The sequence below is a fragment of the Lolium perenne genome, chromosome 2, assembly GCF_019359855.2.
Source record: "Lolium perenne isolate Kyuss_39 chromosome 2, Kyuss_2.0, whole genome shotgun sequence".
Taxonomy (NCBI): domain Eukaryota; kingdom Viridiplantae; phylum Streptophyta; class Magnoliopsida; order Poales; family Poaceae; genus Lolium; species Lolium perenne.
In genome coordinates, this window is record NC_067245.2 from 138,563,583 (window position 1) to 138,577,392 (window position 13,810).

Below are 13,810 nucleotides of genomic sequence, written 5' to 3' on the forward strand. Positions count from 1 at the left end.
AGCTCTACATCGACAATGGCTCCTCAAGCATCGACGACTTGGTGGAGCAACGCCACGCCTACGACATCGACACCATGGCGGAACCTCACCTAGTCTCCACAAGGAGCAACGACGATGCTACCAAGTACCACCACTTGGCCATTGGAGCTACATATGAAGATAGAGGACCTCCACGATGGCACCATCGTACGGATCATCAAGAGCGTCCTCATCATGATCGTCATCGACACTCGTCTACGAGCTCCACAAGGCGCCACCATGAGAGTGCTTATGCACAAGATCGTCGACTTCAAGTACACCATATGGAGCATCAAGAGCGTCCCCATCATGAGCGTCATCGACACTCTTCTCCAAGCTCCACAAGGCGCCACACGCAACATGCCAAGTCGCATGAGCCATCATCTAGGCATGGCAAGGACCGTCATCGACATACGTCACCACATGAGCTTCGCCGCCACAAGCCACTTCATGATCGCCATCGACCAACATCTTCCACAAGTCTTCGACGACACCACTCAAGCCATGGTGATGATGCACGAAGACGAGAGCCTCGACATGAAGGCGACACACACCTTGATAGGGTGCCTACCACTCCAAGGATGGCAAGTGCACATCGCACATACCTTCCTCATGAGGCGACTTCTACCTCTTGTGCCACCACCACAATGGCCCCTACCTCGTCACGTGCCTATGGACTACGATGCTACAAGTGCAAGCAACAAGGCCACCCTCCACGGGAATGTCCCAATCTCCTATGTGAGGTGTGCAAGGCCAAGGGTCACGTGGCATGGCAATGCACAACGCCAAGCGCCAAGAAGCTCTACTTCGACGAGCTCAATGCACAAGTCTCCAAGATGCCTATCGCGCCCACACTTCAAGATGAAGATCGCCAAGGTCAACTCAAGGTTGATGTGGATACGAGCCTAGCTCTCTACTACACCACGACGCCACCACTTGAGGACGACTTGGGAGGCGATGGAGTTGAGCATGGTGAGCATGGGATTCTCCCTTCACCTACGGAGGCGCATGGAGTTGAGCATGGTGAGCATGGGATTCTCCCTTCACCTACGGAGGCGCATGGAGTTGAGATGGTTGAGCATGGGATTTTCCCTTCAACCAAGGAGGCGCATGGAGATGAGAAAGTCGCGCCTACTCCTATATGCTTGATTGATGAGTTGGTACCAATCCCATGTGAGGATGAGAGCCACTTAGCCCACTTGAGTGAGAGTGATAGTGAGTTGAGTGACTTCCACCCCATATGTGAGTTTGAGTGCTTCCATTTGGAGGACATGAGTGATACACAAAGTGAGTTGAGAGAGGTAGATGATAGGTCCATGGAGGACACCGCATTTGCTAACACATTAACCTCTCCCTCGTTTGTGTCTTCTTATGTTGCACTAGGTTCCACGGAGGACGAGTTCCCGCTCATGGAGACGATGTACATGGTGCATGAAGATGATGATATCTCACCATGCTTGCTCCAAGATGGACATGTCGACCACATGGATCCTCCTACTTCCACAACACCTACCTCAAATGAGTCGGCCTACAAAGGTAACAACATAGGTGTTGATGATGCCATGATCCCACTAGTGGACATGATGACTTATGAGTGCATGCATGATCTTGATGATCCATTTGCTACTTCACATGCTACTTTCACTTTCCCTTGTGATATTTTGCTTGATAACATTGTTGATCATGTGGAAGTGAGTTCTTGTGATACCATGACCATGCCATGCTATGAGAGCTTCAATTTTTCCACCATTGCTTGCAATATGTCGACCACTTGCTCTTTACCATGTATTGCTTGCAATGATAATGAAAATGATGATATTAGCTTCCGCATGCTTTGCCCAAAATGTTTGCACTACTCCATGATCGTTGCATCCAAGATAGTGAACAATTCCCCTTTCTTATGCTTGGTATGCAAACATGCTTATTTCATTGTCCATGAGATGGCCCCCATAGCCTTCTCCATTTTTGATGATCATGAGTTGCCACATACCACACATGCACCTTCATGCCATTTGCACTATCGCCATGCATTTCATACTATCTTGCTTGACACTAATGGTGATGTGCACAAGTCTTGGAACATCATGATGGATGATGTGTTCCTCTACCATGCACATACGCTCTTTGTTTTGCTCATTCCATGTGTAGGTACCCGACCATCGACTTCCACCGCTACGGAGCATGAGCTCACGAAACGCGCAATTGAGAGCTACCCCAACAAGGACCTAACCCGCGGGAATCACACCAAAGGGTATGTTCCCACAAGCCTTCGCCCTCATGTGTTTCCGACTTGCCTTGTCGAATTTCCGGTTTGGTCCAACTCCTCGTCGCCCCTTTTGCCTCTTATGCAACTTATCTTGAAACATCTTGTTGGCACAATGATTTTTGTATGCCTTGATGTTATCATCATACACTCCGAGAATCCCAAGGACCATGTCATACATGTGAGAGACACCTTATGCATCTTGTGCCACATGTCACACAAAAAGTTGCTCTTCTTTGGATTTCTCATTTCACCTTTGGCAATTGAAATGGATTCTTTGACACTTGAGGATACCCATACTTGGCTCACGCCAACCATACTTTCCCAAGCTAGAAGTTTCCACCTCTTTGCCATTGCACATAACAATTTTGCCCACAATTTTGCCACTGATACTTGCCTTTTGATTGTTCCATTTGTGTGGGACAATGCTACACATCACATTTTTGACACCTTACAACTCTTACATGCACAAATTTTTGCCCATCCAAATTTTGGATACATCGACACACTTTTGTTTCCCATTTTTGCCAAATGCCTCTTGGAGAAACGACTTGATGCTTCGTATTTGATTGAGAGCCTCTTGTTCGCCGGTCACCCAATTGGCATCCACAAGCTTTCCTTTCGCAAGTTGTTTTTCCCCATGCTCTTCTTCGACCGAGACTTTGTCCCTCCACCACTACATGGGAGACCCGTCATGGACTACAACAAGGGCGCCCACACCACGACGAGCATCCATAAGGATACAAGGGCAACTATACAAGTCCTTCACCAATTCATCTCGGATCTCTCGCCACATCATGGAGATGAGGAGGAACAAGAGTCGAGGACGACTCTTCCCCAAGGGGGGGAGATGATGCGGGGTGGCTTTCGGACACCTCCGCCTCAAGACCGTCAAGTGCAACCCCGCCTATCGTCGATGCTACACCATGGCCAAAGAGTCCCCCAAGTGGACCTTCAACCCTAACCCACGCTACACACGATAAGGTGAACTCCTTCCTCTCGATACTCGACCTCGTAGATACCTTGAATGGAATGCTACCTCATGTCGGCATGTTATATGTCATTAGGTACAAGAGTCATCGAGGACCGGAGAGGAGGAACACCCATGATGCACGTAAGCAAGGGAAGGGAAGAGGAGCCATTCATCATGGTGCAAGGAAGAAGGAAGAAGAAGAAGAAGGAAGGAAGAATGAAGAAAGAAGGAAGGAAGAGGAAGAAGAAGTGGGAGGAGGGAGGCCGGCCGGTCACAGGCCCGGTTGACCGGCCCCCTGACCGGCCCACCCGGTCACAGGCCCGGTTGACCGGCCCGGCCGGTTTTCGACCGGAACGACGACCGGTGCCATCCGGACGCAATCCCGGGGCTCCCGAAGCCTCGCCCGGTCACCGCCCGGTCCAGGATCCGGTTGTGGACCGGATGGGCCGGTCACAGGCCCGGTCCGACCGGCCCTGTGACCGGATTCGTCGGGTTTGACCCACCAACTTGTACCTTTTCGACCCATGCTGCCTTGTATGCCTATATAAGCCCCCAGGTCGCCCCCTTACCTCTTTAGACAAGATGATAGCTTAAACATGAAGATGAGCTTTGTCTCCCTAGGGTTTCATCCCCTTTGTATCAAGGCTACCTATGTTGGATGATTGGATTTGGTGTGTGAGATTCTAGTGTTGCCCACTCTCTCTCCCACTCCTAGATTCATCTCCCTCACCAATCTCTCCGCTCGGAATTCTACCGCGTGTCTCTTCCGGGTTGATTCTATTGGCGTGGTCCATCGAGCCACGGGGTAAGTAATCGATTGTATCGGGTTGGTGTGCGTGCGTGAGTTCATCGTGTTCATCGTGTTCTTCGTGTTCTTCGCGCTCTCCCTCTCTCCCTCCTTTGGATTTCGGGTCAACCGCGAGATCGGGCCACACACGGGGTCTTAGACCTCATCAACACCACTCTCATTCCCACTCACAGCAACCCTCTCCACCTCCCTGAGGTCCTGCAAAATGCGTCGAGACGCTCCCCTGGCCGCAGCATGCCGGCAAGGTCACCACAGCCATGGTCACCGCGAGGCGACCCATGTAGTCTGCAGTCGCCCCGACCCCCTTTCTCCCTCCCTCCCTATTCCATTCTGCTGGCCATGATCTTCCTGTCCTAACGCGAGCCTCCGCGTCGTCCAGGTTCGCCGGAAACCGCCGCCATCAACGCCGTCCGGGAACATCTGCGGAAGAGCCACCCGAGCCTGCGTCGAAGGGACGGCTACAGGAGGAGGAGAAGACGCCGGGATCGCTGCTGGACCGCCACCACTCGCCGCCGCCTGCAGGAGCTCCGCCGTTTCCCAGCGTCGCCTCCAGGTGAGCCCTGGCCGCCTCTCTTCTTTTCTTCTCCCGTCCGCCGCTCGCGTCTCTGCGTCGCGTCAAGAGGACGACGGCCTCGTGCCGATCGGTCCCGTGCGTGTGGCTGCATGGCCTCGCCGCCACGTCGGCCCATGCATGGCCTGGCCCGCCTGGGCCCCCCTCCTCTCTTTTTCTTTTTTCTTCACCCTCCACCTGGAAAAGCTCCCTGGGCCGGCCCAATGCTGCACCCCCGCGTGGCCCAGTTTTTCCCGCCCCTTTTCAAATTCATTTTGCTGTTAAAATGTGTGAAGAACCAGTAACACCAATTTGTGAATATTTCGAGATCTACTAATCCGAATCGAGTGAAACCAACTGCATTGGTTCAAAAAATTTATTACCTTTCCAATGCCACTGGCCCCATATTTTTAGGATTTTTGTACGATTTTTAATGTATTAAACATGATCACTGGTTATTGTTTAGTATTTCTAGTTTCTAAATTTAAAAAAATTAACCTGTTTGAATGAATCCAATTTTGTTAGCCTCATTTTAGTACTGAACATCTAGAATAATTAGTGTTAGACCCTTTTCATAATTTTTGGTTACTATTTGTGCTAAGTGTGTGTCACATGAAATGTTGTACCAAAACTTTTGCTTATTTAAAATCCTTGACCACCTCTTCCATTTAAAAATGGTCAACCTATGTTTCTTTATTGCAAAACAAAACCTTTTTGCAAATTAGGCCAAGTTCTATTGTTTTGGTTAAATTTTCAAAAAGTGTGGTGTAGTGTTTACCTCCTATTTTTTTGACTAGTGTTATGTGAGCAAATTAAATTAGGAGAATTGATTTCTACTTTTCCAAAAAAGTTTGAAAATAAAATATGAATGTTTTTGATGCCAAACCTTTGCACTTGTCTTCTTTATGGTGTTATCAACCAGGGGATAATTAATTTATACCTTGGAGGAAATTGCTTATTTGTTAGGCTCTCATGCCTTTATTAGGTGAATAAATTGGGTTTTCTAGATTAAAACTCTTAAAGTTGTGTTGTAGTATCTATAAGACCTTAGTATGATTAGCGCTTGGTTGAGTGGTTAGTTTCTGATTGTTGCATGATTGCTTTGTTGGTACAATGTGTTGATTGTGCTCCTTTTATATTTTCCGGCGATAGATGCGAACATTTCCGGGAAAGAAGAAGAAGTGGTTCGGACAAGGATCTTATTGACATTGTTGGAATTCTTTTTGATGAAGTTGAAGAAGTCCAGGGACAACTAAGCCAAGGCAAGCCATCTTTTGATCTCTTGCTATTTATCCTTCTTGTTGTGTTCATTGTTCCATTATATACTTGGTTCCTTGTATCATGTGTGATGTTTGGTCCTCTACTCTATGCATACTTATTCCCAAGTATGTTGAACCCCTTGTTGATGTTAGGCATGCTTACCCTAAGCATGTATGCCCCCTTGACACTTATATTGTCACCTTCTTAGTGGTATGATGATTATCATGACCCTTGTTGAATCATCTTATTTATGATGTCCCTATGCATGCTTATCCTAAGTATGTATGATCCCCTTGACACCTCAATTATCATCTCCTTAGTGGTACGATGTATAGCATCATGCCCTTGATGTATCTTAGTTCTTACATGAAACTATAGGTTGGGAACCCCCTTGGAAAAATACCTTGTTGAAAAGAATTTTTGAAAACCTTGGGTGAGTTGGACTTACCCAAGTGTGTGTTTATGAAAGGAAAGGATCTTGGCAAAGATGGTTGGAAAGAAAATCTTGTTTTCGAAAACTTTGGCGTCTAAGTATTCACCCGTGACAATTAACCCGCGCAACCACATTACCCTGGAGTGGGACGGGGCTTAGCTCGTAGTTTGTTCTTCTTAACATGGGACACCGCACAACTATATAAGGGTAAGGTTACCCCTGAATCCGGATTGTCGTTGGTGGAGACAATAGTATAACGGGAGGCCTTCGGGGCTGACCCGTCCGGAAGACACTATGGGTCTCCTGGCTTGGCGGTGGAGCCATGCTCAAAGTGAGGTGAGCTGCCACGGTGCCGGGGAGGTACATACTCCATAGGGTAGGATCCCGTGCTAAGACGAATAGGCGAAAGGCTATGTCCGAGTTTTTGTCATGGCATAGTTGATATGCGGGGATGATGCCCACATGATGAACTCGCGGATCTTGTGGGGAAAGTGTGCAAACTCTGCAGAGTCAAATCTATTCGAATAGCCGTGTCCGCGGTCATGGACGGTTGGAATGGCTGTTGCTTAGCCTGATGAGTTTTTGGTTTACAAAAATTGTTTGGAAAATGATAGAAAGGAACTTCTTTTCGGAGTACCGGAAGGGTACGGGAATGGTTTGGTTGACCATATGGAGATGGTCGGAAAGGAAACAAATTGGGTTACCCCCTCCCTAGTGTTTTATGTTGTAGAACTCTTTTGAAGTATCTTCTTCAACAAAGATATAGATCGAGATGTCATAGAACCCCTTGAGTATCCCCTTCTTCTAAAATGCCGGGATGCTATATCCACAAGAGAAACTACTTCTCTTCTACATGCTATTTCCACAAGAGAAATTATCTCTTCCCTCTTGTCATCTAGATTAGCACTTGTTATCTTGCACTCTTGCAAAGTACCTTCTCGATGGTTTGCGAGTACAATTCCAAATGTACTCACGGCTTTGTCCCTGGCTATTTACTTGGCCAGACTTGGAGGAACACGACAGATGAAGAAGAAGTTGGTGACGTCTATGCGAGCTAGGAACGTCTTCCCAGTCAGTTGCCTGTAGGGTTTATGGCAGATGACTTGGGCTCCACGCTGTTGAAGTGATGATACTACTCTGATGTTTAGTTAGGCCCTTCGAGGCTATTATGTAAGTATTGGTCATGAGACCTTATTGTAATTTTCTTATTCCGTTTTGTAAAGGATGATGTAATTTGATATCAGTTCGGTTATGTGTTCACGACGCACTGATCATGGGATCGTGAACTGTATATATAACAGGGTATTTCGGACAGCTAGTCCGGGGTCCCCACAGAGCTGGTATCAGAGCCATCCTGACTGTAGGAGACCTTAGTTAGCATGGACGTTAGTTAGGAAACAGGTACTTGAGAAAAATATTTACCAAACAAATTCTTTCTTTAGTCGGAAGCATAGCTTCTACTCCTCTTATTTCTTCGAAACTTCTAAATTCTTATCCCTCCGCTTTACCAAAAATATTCAAAAAAAAAATTGTTACTCTATTGTCTCATCCACTTCAAACCTACAAACTGGACGATGTCCCCGACTCAGACCGGAGACTCGAAATCAAAGATGGATCAATCTTTTAGGAAGACTCGTGTATCTCCAACAGCAGCTATTGAAGATTGGAGGACGACTTAGTGTGGCCACAAAAAGGATAATTAGATCATCTCTTTGGTTGTCACCAAAGTCTGTCAGGGAGCTGACCTTGTTCCTCTTTGGACCCGCACTTTTTGCAGTCGTCAGGGATCAAGTCCTCAGTTCTTGACTAGTAATTTTTAGGCCAGCCACCAGAAGTTACCGACTTTGGGAGTGCCTCGTCAACTACCCCTCTGAAGACCCCACGTCCTCGGGATGATGAGACCATAAGATCTACGCAGTTTTCGCCTTCGCCTCAACATCAATGACTCAACACCAAGCCTGCGTCACCACCAACTGCTACAAGGATCCCTATTGATCCCTATTGAAGTCGATGCCAGCAAGATAAAGACGTCAACATATGTGACCAGCCCCAAACCTATAGGATGGATAGGACAAACTCAATCGCTTCGATTGAGCTACCCTCACGTATTAGGCATCCCTTGATACTTCGAGTGCCTTGTTTGGTGTGCTGATTGCTTGTAGTTCTCTAGTGTGCTGCCTTGATTGTCTTTGATTTGCTATTGTGTGTATGTTTTTCTAGTCTTTCGGCGTGAAAAATACTCTTAGTGTGAAAACCTAGCGTAGGAAGCCTCCCTAGGATGTTATCATCCTCACCTACCACGCCTATGTTTTGCTAACTGCTAGTTAGTTGAATAGGTTAACGGAAGACTCTAAGTCTAAACCCGTTAACAGTTGTTTTTCAACCCTTGGAAAAACTAACTCAAACCCCTATCTACGCTAACTACTTTCAATATCAGCTGAAGCAACTCTACTATGCCAACGAAGCAGAAGTCGTGTCTTCACGAGTGACTGCATCTCTGCGATAAGTCGTACTAACTTTGTCTAACCTAGGAGTAATCACGCTAACCTCGAGGATATCTTCTTGAAAACCGCCCTCTAACACACCGTCTAGCAAGATGAGTGAGCGTCTACCTCAAAGGCAAGCTACATAAGATGATTCATCTAGTCCTCATCAAGTGAAGCTCATGAAGATACCGCAAGACTCAAGGTTAGGTGTAGTTTACCCGCTCACTTCTTAACTGGTACAAGTCAGCATCGACCCTCAAGCTGAAGATTGTCTTCGACGACCTTGTTGCTACTTCATAGGGAAACCAACCAGACACTTTATCTACTTACTAACTTACTGTGCGTCCTATGGTTTAGTAAACACCGTGAGTGCCTCTTGAAGCGGTGGACTGCACATCGCCCCCTTAAGATGACCCCTTCGAAACACAGACAAAACCACAAGGCAAAAGCTCTGAGTTTTGTTTCGACAGCCCGATGAAAAATCTTAAGGGTGGAAGACTTCGTCTTCCACTAAAAATTGGAGCTGAACCTAAAACCTTCAACCTTTCTAAAACACCGTTAGGATGCACTAACTCTCCGAGAAATCATGAACCCCCGCTAGGATCGTTAGGAAGCTGCGTATCTAACGCTCGCATGGAGTAGTCAACCTCTTCACGAAGCTTGCCCTCGGAAGATTTTAATCGTGTCTCTCGGAAGCTGAAGGGATGACTGTGTCAACAACTGCACGTCTACAGGAAGATGGAGTCTAACTTTAGTTAAACTTTACAACCCCTCTAGTCCTACGCTTTGTAATCTCGGGACGAGATTATTTTAAGGGTGGAAGATCTGTCACACCCCAACTTTTGCAACCATGTTTAATTGTTCTTAATGCAAAAATCAGGGGGAACAAAAACTTTTTCTAAAAGTCAATTAGATGCATTGCCTTGATCTGTTTGTTGAGATGCTTTGCTTTGATCTGGTGGTAGATAAATTGTCTTGACCTAATTGTTGAGTTTTGTCTTGAGCTACCTCAAGGAACAAGACCTCTAGTGGTAAAATCATCCTTGAATTCAAAACTTGGGATCATCTACCCCTTAATACATCCCTCTCTTATACCCTAGTCAAAACCCCTAAGGCATCACAAATTTGGCTAAGTCCTAAAACTGTTATCAGGTCCCATTTTGGAGCTCGTGGATTAAGCTACCCCTTGCCATCCAAGGCAATGAATCTGGTCCTAAACCTACCTTATCATAAGCACTTCCCAACCATGTCCTTGTCTTGAACCAAATCCCTCTTATACTCATTTATCCTTGTCTGTTTTGAGGCCAAGTCAAAAATCTATTTTTGGCAGGCTTAAAAAGTTCAAACTTTGGCAGTTGATATCTAAGCACCCACAAATGTTGTTAGTTACCTCCATGCATGGATCTCATCTATGCGACACCCTCTACAACTTCCACGTATTGCATGTCCCATAATACCCTTGCAACCTATATTTTCAACTTGATCTTACACCCTATCCAATGTTGCACCACTAGATCCCCTTTTCAACTTTTATCTTTTGTTTATTTTTAATCCATGTTTAATCTCCACAAAACCAAGAGTGAAGATGGTAGCTGCATTATGTAGCCACCCTCTACCCTTGAGATCACCTCTCCCCAAAATATTTTATTTGCGAAAAAAAATCCTATTTAAGTGTTTTCTCTAATTTTCACTATAAAGCCACTTCTAGTTTTACCAAAATATTTTCATATTATTTTCCCAAATAACTTAGGAAAGGAGGGTGGTACCTCATACCCTCCCTTTCCAACCCAAAATTGCATCTATAAAATCATTTCACTTTATTTTCACTTTATTTTAACAAAATGCTTGTTTATGGCACTTAAATGCAAGATATTCCTTTTTATGCTTATTTTAAATATGAGGGTATTATGCATAGACTATTTTAGCAACTAAAACCTCTTCTTAACTCAAACCTTCTTCTTTCAAATGCAAGTTCAAATAAAATTCCTTCAATTCTGGCCATACTCTTCTTAGGTGGTTCCAACCTTACCAAATTATATTCCATTTGGCATGACATCTCCTTTGCTTCAAACACACCTCCCCTATCTCCCAACCATTTTCTTGTCTTCACTAAAAGTAAATGTGGTCCTATGCACTCATGACCATAGCATCATAATCTCCATCTTCATCTTCATCCCTCAACCTCAATTTTGGACATCATCAAAGCCATCACCCTAAAAAAATCTTCCCAAGCACTCCACCGTGTTCATCATGCAAGAATGACATGACTCCCCGGACCTCCACATGGGCTTGACCAAAGGGGAGCCGGCCATGTCTTGGTCTTGGCATTGATGTTCCTATTATCTCTCCCATATCTCTCTCAACCAATAAACCACCCCTAGCCTTACCTCTACTACACCCTAGCTTGATTGACATCACCCCTCTCAAGTTGACCTAACCTTCTTGGATGGGAGAGAAAGCAAGGAGTGAGGAAGCAACCGGCCATGTTGGTGCATGGTAAGGATTGTCATCAATTCCCCCTCCCTCTCACCTTTCTTGCTCCATCTTGGGAGAACCCGACCTGCACCCCTACCTGGCTCCCCTACACATCCCTACATCACTTCTCCACCTCCCCTAGCTTTTCTTCTCCTTCTTCCCTTCCCAATGTCATTGAATGGCATAGATCTTGGACAAAGGACCCTAGACCTGCACCCTTTCGCCCTAACCATGTCTAGCATCCTTCCCTGGATTCCTGAAGCCCGTCAGTGCCCCTGCCTCGTGCCCCAATGCACGCCATACCCCAGCCCGTGCTCGCCATTTACGTGGTCACCACGTCTGGGCGTGCTCACGCGTTCCCAGACCTGCAGACCTCCTCTGGCCACCCCTAGCTGTAGGCTACAAAGGCATCATACCAGGACCAGAAAGCAGTGGTGCTACACCTTCCTACTTCACCCACGACCGAGCACGACACATCAAACACCTCGCTGTCCACGCAAACATCACCTCGTTTCGGACAAACTAGCACACCTTTTTCCTGGATTCCAGCTGCCCGAGATCTCTCTCTGGATGCTCTACTCAATGGCACCGTTTGGCGATCAAACCCCACTCATCCCCAACGCGGCCTCACCACCTGCACCATGTCCACCACGAGCCGGTGCTCGGCTATAAAAAGGGCACCCGAGCCCTCACACCACTCGCATTCCCACTCACAGCAACCCTCTCCACCTCCCTGAGGTCCTGCAAAATGCGTCGAGATGCTCCCCTGGCCGCAGCATGCCGGCAAGGTCACCACAGCCATGGTCACCACGAGGCGACCCATGTAGTCTGCAGTCGCCCCGATCCCCTTTCTCCCTCCGTCCCTATTCCATTCTGCTGGCCATGATCTTCCTGTCCTAACGCGAGCCTCCGCGTCGTCCAGGTTTGCCGGAAACCGCCGCCATCAACGCCGTCCGGGAACATCTGCGGAAGAGCCACCCGAGCCTGCGTCGAAGGGACGGCTACAGGAGGAGGAGAAGACGCCGGGATCGCTGCTGGACCGCCACCACTCGCCGCCGCCTGCAGGAGCTCCGCCGTTTCCCAGCGTCGCCTCCAGGTGAGCCCTGGCCGCCTCTCTTCTTTTCTTCTCCCGTCCGCCGCTCGCGTCTCTGCGTCGCGTCAAGAGGACGACGGCCTCGTGCCGATCGGTCCCGTGCGTGTGGCTGCATGGCCTGCTGGCCACGTCGGCCCATGCATGGCCTGGCCCGCCTGGGCCCCCCTCCTCTCTTTTTCTTTTTTCTTCACCCTCCACCTGGAAAAGCTCCCTGGGCCGGCCCAATGCTGCACCCCCGCGTGGCCCAGTTTTTCCCGCCCCTTTTCAAATTCATTTTGCTGTTAAAATGTGTGAAGAACCAGTAACACCAATTTGTGAATATCTCGAGATCTACTAATCCGAATCGAGTGAAACCAATTGCATTGGTTTAAAAAATTTATTACCTTTCCAATGCCACTGGCCCCATATTTTTAGGATTTTTGTACGATTTTTAATGTATTAAACATGATCACTGGTTATTGTTTAGTATTTCTAGTTTCTAAATTTAAAAAAATTAACCTTTTTGAATGAATCCAATTTTGTTAGCCTCATTTTAGTACTGAACATCTAGAATAATTAGTGTTAGACCCTTTTCATAATTTTTGGTTACTATTTGTGCTAAATGTGTGTCACATGAAATGTTGTACCAAAACTTTTGCTTATTTAAAATCCTTGACCACCTCTTCCATTTAAAAATGGTCAACCTATGTTTCTTTATTGCAAAACAAAACCTTTTTGCAAATTAGGCCAAGTTCTATTGTTTTGGTTAAATTTTCAAAAAGTGTGGTGTAGTGTTTACCTCCTATTTTTTTGACTAGTGTTATGTGAGCAAATTAAATTAGGAGAATTGATTTCTACTTTTCCAAAAAAATTTGAAAATAAAATATGAATGTTTTTGATGCCAAACCTTTGCACTTGTCTTCTTTATGGTGTCATCAACCAGGGGATAATTAATTTATACCTTGGAGGAAATTGCTTATTTGTTAGGCTCTCATGCCTTTATTAGGTGAATAAATTGGGTTTTCTAGATTAAAACTCTTAAAGTTGTGTTGTAGTATCTATAAGACCTTAGTATGATTAGCGCTTGGTTGAGTGGTTAGTTTCTGATCGTTGCATGATTGCTTTGTTGGTGCAATGTGTTGATTCTGCTCCTTTTATATTTTCCGGCGATAGATGCGAACATTTCCGGGAAAGAAGAAAAAGTGGTTCGGACAAGGATCTTATTGACATTGTTGGAATTCTTTTTGATGAAGTTGAAGAAGTCCAGGGACAACTAAGCCAAGGCAAGCCATCTTTTGATCTCTTGCTATTTATCCTTCTTGTTGTGTTCATTGTTCCATTATATACTTGGTTCCTTGTATCATGTGTGATGTTTGGTCCTCTACTCTATGCATACTTATTCCCAAGTATGTTGAACCCCTTGTTGATGTTAGGCATGCTTACCCTAAGCATGTATGCCCCCTTGACACTTA